At 38.3% G+C, this 10,796-nt stretch overlaps 1 non-coding gene across 1 annotated transcript; it reads left to right on the plus strand.

Annotated features, from left to right (window-relative positions):
- Positions 1-515: 515 nt before the first annotated feature.
- Positions 516-623, plus strand: LOC127741901 (small nucleolar RNA R71). Its single transcript, XR_008003089.1, has one exon. It is a non-coding gene; the product is annotated as a small nucleolar RNA R71 (small nucleolar RNA).
- The last annotated feature ends 10,173 nt before the right edge of the window (positions 624-10,796 follow it).

Consider the following 10,796-nt stretch of genomic DNA (forward strand, 5'->3'; position numbering starts at 1 on the left):
ATCCACGCTAGCGCGCCAGTTGCGCGTGCACGTCGATGGAAATTCTTTGGCCTGTGCAGATGCGTCCATCCTTGCGCGCCGATTCCAGCTATCTTCATCCACGCGTGCGCGTGATATGCGCGTGCGCGCTGATGCTGCAATTCCCAATATCCAATTCTTCATGTTCCTTCCTTTTGTGCATGCTTTCCTTCTCTCTTCTAAGCCATTCTTACCCTACTAATTCTGAAATCACTAAACAAATACGTCATGGCATCGAATGGCAATAAAGAGGATCAAAATATAGCAATTCTAAGACAAAATAAGCATGTTTTCTTCAATGGAGCAACATTGGGAAGTGAACAGTAAACCATGCATTTCTTGTGAATAAATGTGAAAAATATTGATAAAAATCCCCAAAATAAGCACAAGATAAACCACAAAATCGGGGTTTATCACCCACCTGCAGAGTGGTCCAATGACATCTTAGACAATTCAGACAGACCATCATAGAATATATCCATGATTGTCCATTTTGAAAGCATGTCAGAAGGACACTTTTTGGTCAGTTGCTTGTATCTCTCCCAAGCTTCATAGAGGGATTCACCTTCTTTCTGTCTGAAGATTTGAACATCTACTCTAAGCTTACTCAGCTTTTGAGGAGGAAAGAACTTGGCTAAGAAAGTTCTGACCAGCTTATCCCAATAGTTCAGGCTATCTTTAGGTTGAGAGTCCAACCATACTCTAGCTCTATCTTTTACAGCAAAAGGGAAAAGCATAAGCCTATAGAGCTCGGGATCAACCCCATTGGTCTTAACAGTATCACAGATCTACAAGAATTCAGTTAAGAAGTGAAAAGGATCTTCTGATGGAAGTCCATGAAACTTATAATTCTGTTGCATCAGAGAAACTAATTGATGCTTTAACTCAAAATTGTTTACTCCAATGGAATGGATTGAGATGCTTCTTCCATGTAAGTTGGAATTTGGTGTAGTAAAGTCACCAAGCATCTTCCTTGCATTGTTGTTGGGTTCGGCCATGTCTCCTTCTTTTCCGAGATTCTCTGTAAGGTTTTCTCTATCTGGATTGTTGTGTTTTACCTTCTCTTAGCTTCTTCTTCAGAGTTCTTTCAGGTTCAGGATCTACTTCAACAAGAATGTCCTTGTCCTTTCTCCTGCTCATATGAAAAAGAATAAAACAAAAAAAAAGAGGAATCCTCTATGTCACAGTATAGAGATTCCCTTATGTGAGTAGAAGAAGAAAAGAATAAAAGAAGGAGAATAGAAAAATTTAAACACAGAGGAGAAGAGAGGGTTCAAATTTTGAGATGAAGATAAGTGTTAGTAAATGAATAAATAAATAGGAAAAGATGAGAGAGAGAGGGAATTCGAAAATTAGAAGAAAAGAGAAGAAAAATATTTTTATTTTTATTTTAATTATTAGTTAGAATTCGAAAGTAAAGGAAGAAGTATAATAAAATTAAAATTTAAAACAATTAGTTAATTAAAAATAATTTTGAAAAAGGGTGAGGAATTTTCGAAAATGGGAGAGAGAAAATTAGTTAGGTGGTTTTGAAAAAGATAAAAAATAGTAAAACAAACAAAAAGTCAATTAGTTAGTTGAAAAAGATTTCAAAATCAATTTTGAAAAGATAGGAAGTTAGAAAAGATTTTTAAAATTAAATTTTTGAAAAAGATGTGATTAAAGAGATATGATTGAAAATATATTTTGAAAAAGATTTGAAAAGGAAATCAAAAAGATTTTATTTTTAAAATTAAAATTGATTACTTGACTAATAAGAAACTAAAAGATATGATTCTAGAATTTAAAGATTGAACATTTCTTAACAAGAAAGTAACAAACTTCAAATTTTTGAATTAATCACATTAATTGTTAGTAAAGTTTTCGAAAATTATGAAATAAAATTAAGAAAAAGATTTTGAAAATCAATTTTTTAAAATTTTTGAAAATAATAAAAAATGAAAAGATTTTATTTTTGAAAAAGATTTCGAAAAGATAGGATTTTTGAAATTGAAATATTGACTTGACTAACAAGAAACAAATTATTTTGAAAATTTTTGACTAAGTCAACCCAAAGATTTCGAAATTTATGAGAGAAATAAGGAAAAGATATTTTTTATTTTTTTGAATTTTTAATGAGGAGAGAGAAAAACAACTAAATGACTTAAAAGATAAAAATTATGAATCAAAACACATGATACATGCAAGAACACTTTGAATGTCAAGATGAACACCAAGAACACTTTGAAGATCATGATGAACATCAAGAACTTATTTTGAAAAATTTTTAAGAAAAGAAAAACATGCAAGACGCCAAACTTAGAAATTTTTCATGCTTAGACACTAAGGATTCAAGAATGCATATGAGAAACAAGGAAAGACACAAAACAATAAAATGTAAAGATCAAACAAGAAGACTTGTCAAGAACAACTTGAAGATCATGAAGAAAGCAATGCATGAAATTTTCAAAAAATGCACAAATTTTTAAAACATGCAATTGACACCAAACTTAAAAATTGACACTAGACTCAACCAAGAAACACAAAATATTTTTGATTTTTTTATTTTATAAAAATTTTTTGGATTTTTCGAAAATTATTTTTGGAAAAATGAAAAAGAAGAAAAATTTTGAAAGATTTTTGAAAACTTTTTGAACAGAAAATTACCTAATCTGAGCAACAAGATGAACCGTCAGTTGTCCAAACTCGAACAATCCCCAGCAACGGCGCCAAAAACTTGGTGCACGAAATTGTGATCTCAATGGTGCCAAAAACATGGTACGCACAATTGTAATATCACTCTTCTTCACAACTTCGCACAACTAACCAGCAAGTGCACTGGGTCGTCCAAGTAATAAACCTTACGTGAGTAAGGGTCGTTCCCACGGAGATTGTTGGCTTGAAGCAAGCTATGGTCACCTTGTAAATCTTAGTCAGGCGGATTCAAATGGTTATAGAGCTTTAATAATTAAAAGATAAATAGAACATAAAATAAAGATAGAGATACTTATGTAAATCATTGGTGGGATTTCAGATAAGTATATGGAGATGCTTTATCCCTCTTGAATCTCTGCTTTCCTACTGCCTTCATCCAATCCTTCATACTCCTTTCTATGGCAAGCTGTATATAGGGCGTCACCGTGATGCCAGGGCATTTTGGCCAGTTTCACTGACCTTTTCTTTACTGTTTTTAGGTAGTTTCATTGCATTTTCCTAGGAAATAAGCTAGTTTTGGGTAGAAAATCATTTACATCCTGATTCAAGCATGCAATGTGCATTTTACATGATTTCATGATGATTTTGCATGATTTTAATGACAAAATTGATATTGCATCCCCCATGACTTGGATTAGAACTTTGATGCACCTTATTGCTTGATTTCAGGAACAAAGTAAGCAAAGAATGGGAGTAACTTACAAGGCTAAGGAGAAAAGTGATTGCCAATAACACTCTCAAAAGCCATCAATGCCACATTAAGGAGTCACGTTAACTAAGTTAACGTGAACTCTAACGTGGAAAAGAGAAGTTGAGCCAACGTTAGTGACACTTAACATTGTCACTAACATTGGCAATTGCTCACAAATGACCATGTTAGGAGCCACGTTAACCTAGTTAACGTGGCCTCTAACGTTAAAGGGGGAAGAAAAGCCAACGTTAGTGACACTCAACATTGTCACTAACGTTGGCCTAAGGTGCAAAGTACCACGTTAACTCCCACATTAACTTGGTTAACGTAGGAGCTAACGTACGAGATGAAGAGTTGTCGACAACGTTAGTGACACTCAACATTGTCACTAACATTGAAGCAACCACACAAACCCCAAGAGCCACGTTAACTTCCCCGTTAACTTGGTTAATGTGGAAGCTAACGATGAGGAATGAAGGATGGGCCAACGTTAGTGACACTCAACATTGTCACTAACGTTGGGATGGCTAAGAGTGGCCACGTTAGAAGCCACGTTAATCTAGTTAACGTGAACTCTAACGTGTGACCTATGGGCACATTGGAACGTTAGTGACAATGTTGAGTGTCACTAACGTTCTCGAAGGTTGGCAAAAGCCACGTTAGAAGCCACGTTAACTTAGTTAACGTGGGCTTTAACGTGAAGCAAGAAGGGGCACACTGGAACGTTAGTGACAATGTTGAGTGTCACTAACACTCTCGAAGGTTGGCAAAAGCCACGTTAGAAGCCACGTTAACCTAGTTAACGTGGGCTTTAACGTGAGGCTAAGGGGTGCATTGGAACGTAGTGACAATGTTAAGTGTCACTAACGTTCTCAAACTTATACTTCACTAAATGTTAAACACCCCTAACGTCTTGAGCTGAAGTCTCTACCCACTTCACACTTTTTCTCTGCAAGTAAAGCCAAGCCCAAATGAAGAAAGGAACTGCTTCAAACTCAAGGTCCAAAGGCCCAAGACTTGAAGAGCCAACTAGAAGCTTAGAAGAGTAGTATATATAGGGGTAGCTTTGAATTGTTTAAGAAGACGGACGGAGAGCGAGGAAATAGAACTACTTTTTGTATTTTACTTTCTCTGCACTTCTAGCTTTATCATGTATTCTCCATCTTTGATTTTGATTTCTAGAGCTATGAACAACTAAACCCCTTTCATTGGGTTAAGGAGCTCTGTTGTAATTCGATGGATCAATACTAGTTTTCATTATTCTTCTTCTATCTTTCCTCTTGATTTTACTTGAAAGCTTTCGATCTTCATCCAATTGGATAGTTATCTTGGAAAAGAAACTATTCAAACTTGGATCTCTTCGGAACCTTGAAAGAGGAATGAAGAGATCAGCTAGAAATTCTTTCTCATGCTGGACCAAATTAGGTGTGGATGGGTATGTGGCTATAACTCTCTCAACACTTGATTTGGGAAATGCATGTGGTATAATCAGTGACCATACTTTATCTCTTCTCATGAGCAATTGACCATGGAATTGGCTATTGATCAAGATTTGAGAGATTGAACCACAAGAAATTATTGTTCAATCACTTAAGATTGCCAAGGAGATCAATGAGTGCATTGATTGAGGAAGAGATGAGAATGAAATTGATCCGGAGAATGCAACATCTCCTTAGCCCAATGAACTCCCCATTTCTGATCTTACCCATTCTCTTTAATTTCTGCAATTTACTTTTATGAGCAATTCCCCCATGCCCAATTACAATTCTGCAATTTACTTTCAGTCGTTTACTTTCCCGCCGTTTTATTTTCTGCAACTATCAACTCTATTCATGGATTCGCTCAACTAGAACATTCCTCTAATTAAAGTTGCTTGATCAATCAATCCTAGTGGGATTCGACCTCACTCTATTGTGAGTTTTTACTTGACGACGAATTCGGTACACTTGCCGAATGGAGATTTGTTGAGAGACAAGTTTTCCCCCGATCAAGTTTATGGCGCCGTTGCCGGGGATTGATTGTGCATCGACAATGATTACATTAGAGGATCACTAGATTGAGTATTTTTGTTTTGTTTGATTTAATTTTCTGTTTGAGTAATTTGCTTTCTGTCTTAGTTAATTTCTCCCCTCCCATGTTTCTTAGTTTTTCTTTGTTATTTACAATTCAGTTCACTAACCCCACTAACTGTTTGATATAATGCATCACTGACACTAACAGTAATCCTAACGAAATACTCTCTGCATTTCTTTTCTTTTCTTGTACTCTGTTGGTTGTATGACAGGGAAAAGAGGCGGGGCTTCAACTTCCTTTGATTCTGAACCTGAGAGAACCTTCTTGAGATTAAGAAGGGAGGCAAAAGAAAAACGTGTGGTTGGTGCTGAAGAAGAGGAAGAACACTTTGAAGAATACTTTGAAACAACCATGGAAGACCATCGTGACGAAGAGGTTCACAACCATGGTGGAGGAGGTAGAGCAAATCCTGGTGGTGAGGATAGAAGAGTCTTGGGCTCTTATATCAACCCAAACCCAGGGAACTGTGGAAGTAGCATCCAAAAGCCAACCATCCATGCCAACAATTTCAAGCTAAAATCTCAGCTCATCACTCTTGTGCAGAATAATTGCTCATTTGGAGGAGGTGCTCAAGAAGATCCGAATCAACACTTGACCATCTTCTTGAGGATTTGTGACACAGTGAAGTCTAATGGAGTCCACCAGGATGTCTATAGGCTGCTTTTGTTCCCTTTCTTACTCAGGGACAAGGCATTCAAATGGCTCAAATCCTTCCCAAAAGAAAGCCTAAAAAATTGGAGGAGGTAGTGAATAAGTTTTTGGCAAGGTTTTACCCCCCGCAAAGGATCAATAGGCTGAGAACTGAAGTACAGACGTTCAGACAGCAAGATGGGGAGACACTTTATGAAGCTTGGGAAAGGTTCAAAGACTTAACAAGAAGGTGTCCACCAAATATGTTTAATGAATGGGTGCAGCTGCACATCTTCTATGAAGGACTGTTATATGAATCAAAAAAGGCCGTAGACCATTCATCTGGAGGTTCTTTGAACAAGAAGAAGACCATTGAGGAAGCCATAGATGTCATTGAAACTATAGCTGAGAATGACTACTTCTATGCTTCCGAAAGAGATAATACTAGAGGGGTAATGGAGCTAAACAATGTAGATGATCTGCTGGCTCAGAACAAGCGCATTACCAAGCAGTTAGCTGACCTCACCAAGAAGATGGAGAGGAACCAAGTGGCAGCAATCACCACCTCATCAACAACTCAAGAAGAAGTTGAAGAAAAGGACCTTGAGCAAGCCAACTACATTGGGAATTCACCTAGACAGAACCATGATCCATACTCCAAGACATACAACTCTGGATGGAGGAACCACCCAAACTTTGGGTGGGAGAATCAGCAAGAGCAAAGCCAAGACCAGAGACGTTACAACTCCAACAACAATGCAGCTCATCAACAATTCACACAGAGGACATATCAACACCCCCACATCAACACATCTTATCCATCTACCCATAATTCCAACCTACCATCATTTGATGACAGAAACTCAAAGATAGAAACCCTCCTTGAAAGCATATGCAAAGACATTCAAGACAATAAGGTGTTCAAAGAGGAGGTGCGAGCCAGTATGAAGAATCGGGGAGAAGCAATCAAGAAGCTGGAATTCCAAGTGGGATATTTATCTGAGAAGATTCCCAGACCCACTGATAGCTTTCCAAGTGACACGGAGAAGAATCCGAGAGGTGAAATGAAGAAAGTAAGATGGGAGGATTGCAACATGGTCACTACAAATGATAAGGAGATTGAAGACAAGTCAAGCAACCTGTCAGGACAACCTGAAGATACCTTAGTAGAGAAGGAGAAGAAAGACCATCGAGGACCAGAAATCTCACAACAGGAGCTGCTGAGACTATATGCACCATTTCCCCAACTGCTTAAGGGTGCTGTGGGAAAGAGAATATACTCAAGGTTCTTGGACTAGTTTGCATCCTTGAATGTGAACATACCATTCATCAAGGATATTCAGCAAATGCCACAAAGTTGGAAAATACTTTCTCCCAACAGACTTTGTCATCCTGGACATGGAAGAGAGTCACCTGCACCTAATCATACTGGGGAGACCATTTTTCGCTACTGCTAGAGCACTCATAGATGTGGAGAAAGGGGAGCTAATACTGAGAATCCATGATGAGCAGCTTAGCTTTAATGTCTTCAAAGAAGAAGACCAAGAGTACAAGGAATCAAGCAAACATCATGATGAGCTGTTAAAGGAAGAAGCAAGCACTGAAGCACAGCCAACTCATCCTGAGATTCACTGGGTTGATGGACAAGGCAAACAGCAAGTGCCACAGGTCAAGAAAAAATTGGAAGAACCTAAGCCACCAGAGGCTTGTGAGGACATCAACAAAAGCTCATCAAAAAAGGAGGCCACCAAGAATAAGAAAATCATCAAAAAAGGAGGTCACCAAGAATAAGAAAACAGCACCAGGGGCAAAGAAGAAAGTACCAAGGGGGTGGCGGAACAAGAAGATCCCTACGGAAGATTTCTCTCCAGGGGATAAAGTAATCTCAGCCTACTTCACAGACATCTACCCTAATCTCCCTACTGTACCATCTCAGTTACCTAAGGTTTTCACCATCAACAGAGTTCTCTCCTTAGAGCATGTAGAGATAATTGATCCAACCAATGGATATAAGTCCACTGCCAGAGGAGAAGACTTCAAGCACTACCAACCTCCTTGATGAAAGTAAAACGTCAAGCTAGTGACGCTAAAGAAGCGCTTGTTGGGAGGCAACCCAACCTCAGGTAGTTCATTTTTATCTTCATTTCAATAAAGATCACAAGTTGTTTCCCCTGTATTGCAAGGAGCTAAGTTTGGTGTTCCACCAAAAGGACATTTAGTTAGAATTACACCCGCTCCCAAAACGCATTGCTAGCTCTAACCAATCGAGGGAAACCACTTAGATGTAGTTAGACTTTAGTTAATAATTGTTTTGTTAACAACAAGATATGATTTGTCAGCATATATGCAAGATTGTGTACTAAGCAAGGAACTAAGTTTGGTGTTCACACACCAAATCAAGTTCATAAGACACAAGCACATGCAAGCTAACTATTTCTCAAAGTGCTATGGGAACAAGCAACTTCCAATAACTTTACAGGAATTTTATGGTGCACCTTCACTCAAGGAAGTGAGGAAGCAAAGAGCAGGAGGAGGACGAAAAGAAGGCGATTAGAAGTTGTCATCTGAAGGTTGTATTGTCACTTAATTCCATGTATTTACAGTTTGAATATTGGAAGCCCAAATGCAATCTTGATTAATGGTTACCAGTGAGTCTAAACATGTTTTTAAACCCTACCTTGTTGTTGGGCATGGTCTGTGATTCTGGTTTTAAGTGTCACTGCATCTTTCATTTACTTATTTGTATGTTTGTTCCCATAGAATCAAATGAAAAAGAGAATGAGTGTTTACAAAAGACCAGTGTGGAGCCCATAATGTGGAAGTGTATTCATGAATCTTTGAGGGATAATCATAAGTTAGCTAAGTTGGTTCAACCACAAAGGTTAGGATGACAACTATCTATCTTGAATACTTTACTTTTGATATACCCATGAGACTAAGATAACAACAAGATCCTAATAAGAGAAAAGGGAAAGAACAATGGAAGGGAAAAACAAAAGACAAAGAATAAGCAATAAGGCTAGGCACCAATGGTTTACCTTAAGACATGTGTTCGTGGTGCTCCTGTGTGGGGGATCTACTTGAATGAATAAGCTCTTAGGGGTGCTTTATCACTTGGTAACTTGGGTTAACTAACCCGGGATTATCAGCTGAAAATCCACTATCAAGAGTAACCCTCACTACAGAACACTTAGTAACCCAAAGAGGTGCTAGACACCAAGGTCTCAAGGAAGAAAATAAATGAACCAGATGCCTGTGGTGTGTATGGATGGGGGAGAGACTTGAGGGAGTAAGTCCTTAGGGGTGTTTCAACACCTAGCACCTTGAACCAACTGGTTCGGGAGTGCTGGCTGAAAGCTTATCTTAAAGAGTTGCCCCCTTACAGAGAACTTAGCCTGAAGAACACAAACAACCCTTGAAATAACAATAAAAGGATCAATAAATAAAGGTCTCATGGGATATAACAAAGTGAGTATTTTAGGAGATGATAAAGGTCTGAAAGCTAGCAGTGGAATGAACCTAAGTTGCTATGCATGAAACCACCATAAAATCAGTAATATGACTTCCACAAGAATGACTCATTTCTCTGGAGATTACATTCATCATTTCCACAAGAATGACTCATTTCTCTTGGCATTCCATTCATCATTTTCTTGTTCCAGTACTTGCTTAGGGACAAGCAAGCTTTAAGTTTGGTGTTGTGATGCCAGGGCATTTTGGCCAGTTTCACTGACCTTTTCTTTACTTTTTTTAGGTAGTTTCATTGCATTTTCCTAGGAAATAAGCTAGTTTTGGGTAGAAAATCATTTACATCCTGATTCAAGCATGCATTGTGCATTTTACATGATTTTAATGACAAAATTGATATTGCATCCCCCATGACTTGGATTAGAACTTTGATGCACCTTATTGCTTGATTTCAGGAACAAAGGAAGCAAAGAATGGGAGTAACTTGCAAGGCTAAGGAGAAAAGTGATTGCCAATAACACTCTCAAAAGCCATCAATGCCACGTTAAGGAGTCACGTTAACTAAGTTAACGTGAACTCTAACGTGGAGAAGAGAAGTTGAGCCAACGTTAGTGACACTTAACATTGTCACTAACGTTGGAAATTGCTCACAAATGGCCACGTTAACCTAGTTAACGTGGCCTCTAACGTTAAAGGGGGAAGAGAAGCCAACGTTAGTGACACTCAACATTGTCACTAACGTTGGCCTAAGGTGCAAAGTACCATGTTAACTCTGATGTTAACTTGGTTAACATAGGAGCTAACGTAAGAGATGAAGAGTTGTCAACAACGTTAGTGACACTCAACATTGTCACTAACGTTGAAGCAACCACACAAACCCCAAGAGCCACGTTAACTTCCCCGTTAACTTGGTTAACGTGGAAGCTAACGATGAGGAATGAAGGATGGGCCAACGTTAGTGATACTCAATATTTTCACTAACGTTGGGATGGCTAAGAGTGGTCACGTTAGAAGCCACGTTAATCTAGTTAACGTGAACTCTAACGTGTGACCTATGGGCACATTGGAACGTTAGTGACAATGTTAAGTGTCACTAACGTTCTCGAAGGTTGGCAAAAGCCACGTTAGAAGCCACGTTAACTTAGTTAACGTGGGCTTTAACGTGAAGCAAGAAGGGGCACACTGGAACATTAGTGACAATGTTGAGTGTCACTAACGTTCT

The sequence above is a fragment of the Arachis duranensis genome, chromosome 9, assembly GCF_000817695.3.
Source record: "Arachis duranensis cultivar V14167 chromosome 9, aradu.V14167.gnm2.J7QH, whole genome shotgun sequence".
Lineage (NCBI taxonomy): Eukaryota > Viridiplantae > Streptophyta > Magnoliopsida > Fabales > Fabaceae > Arachis > Arachis duranensis.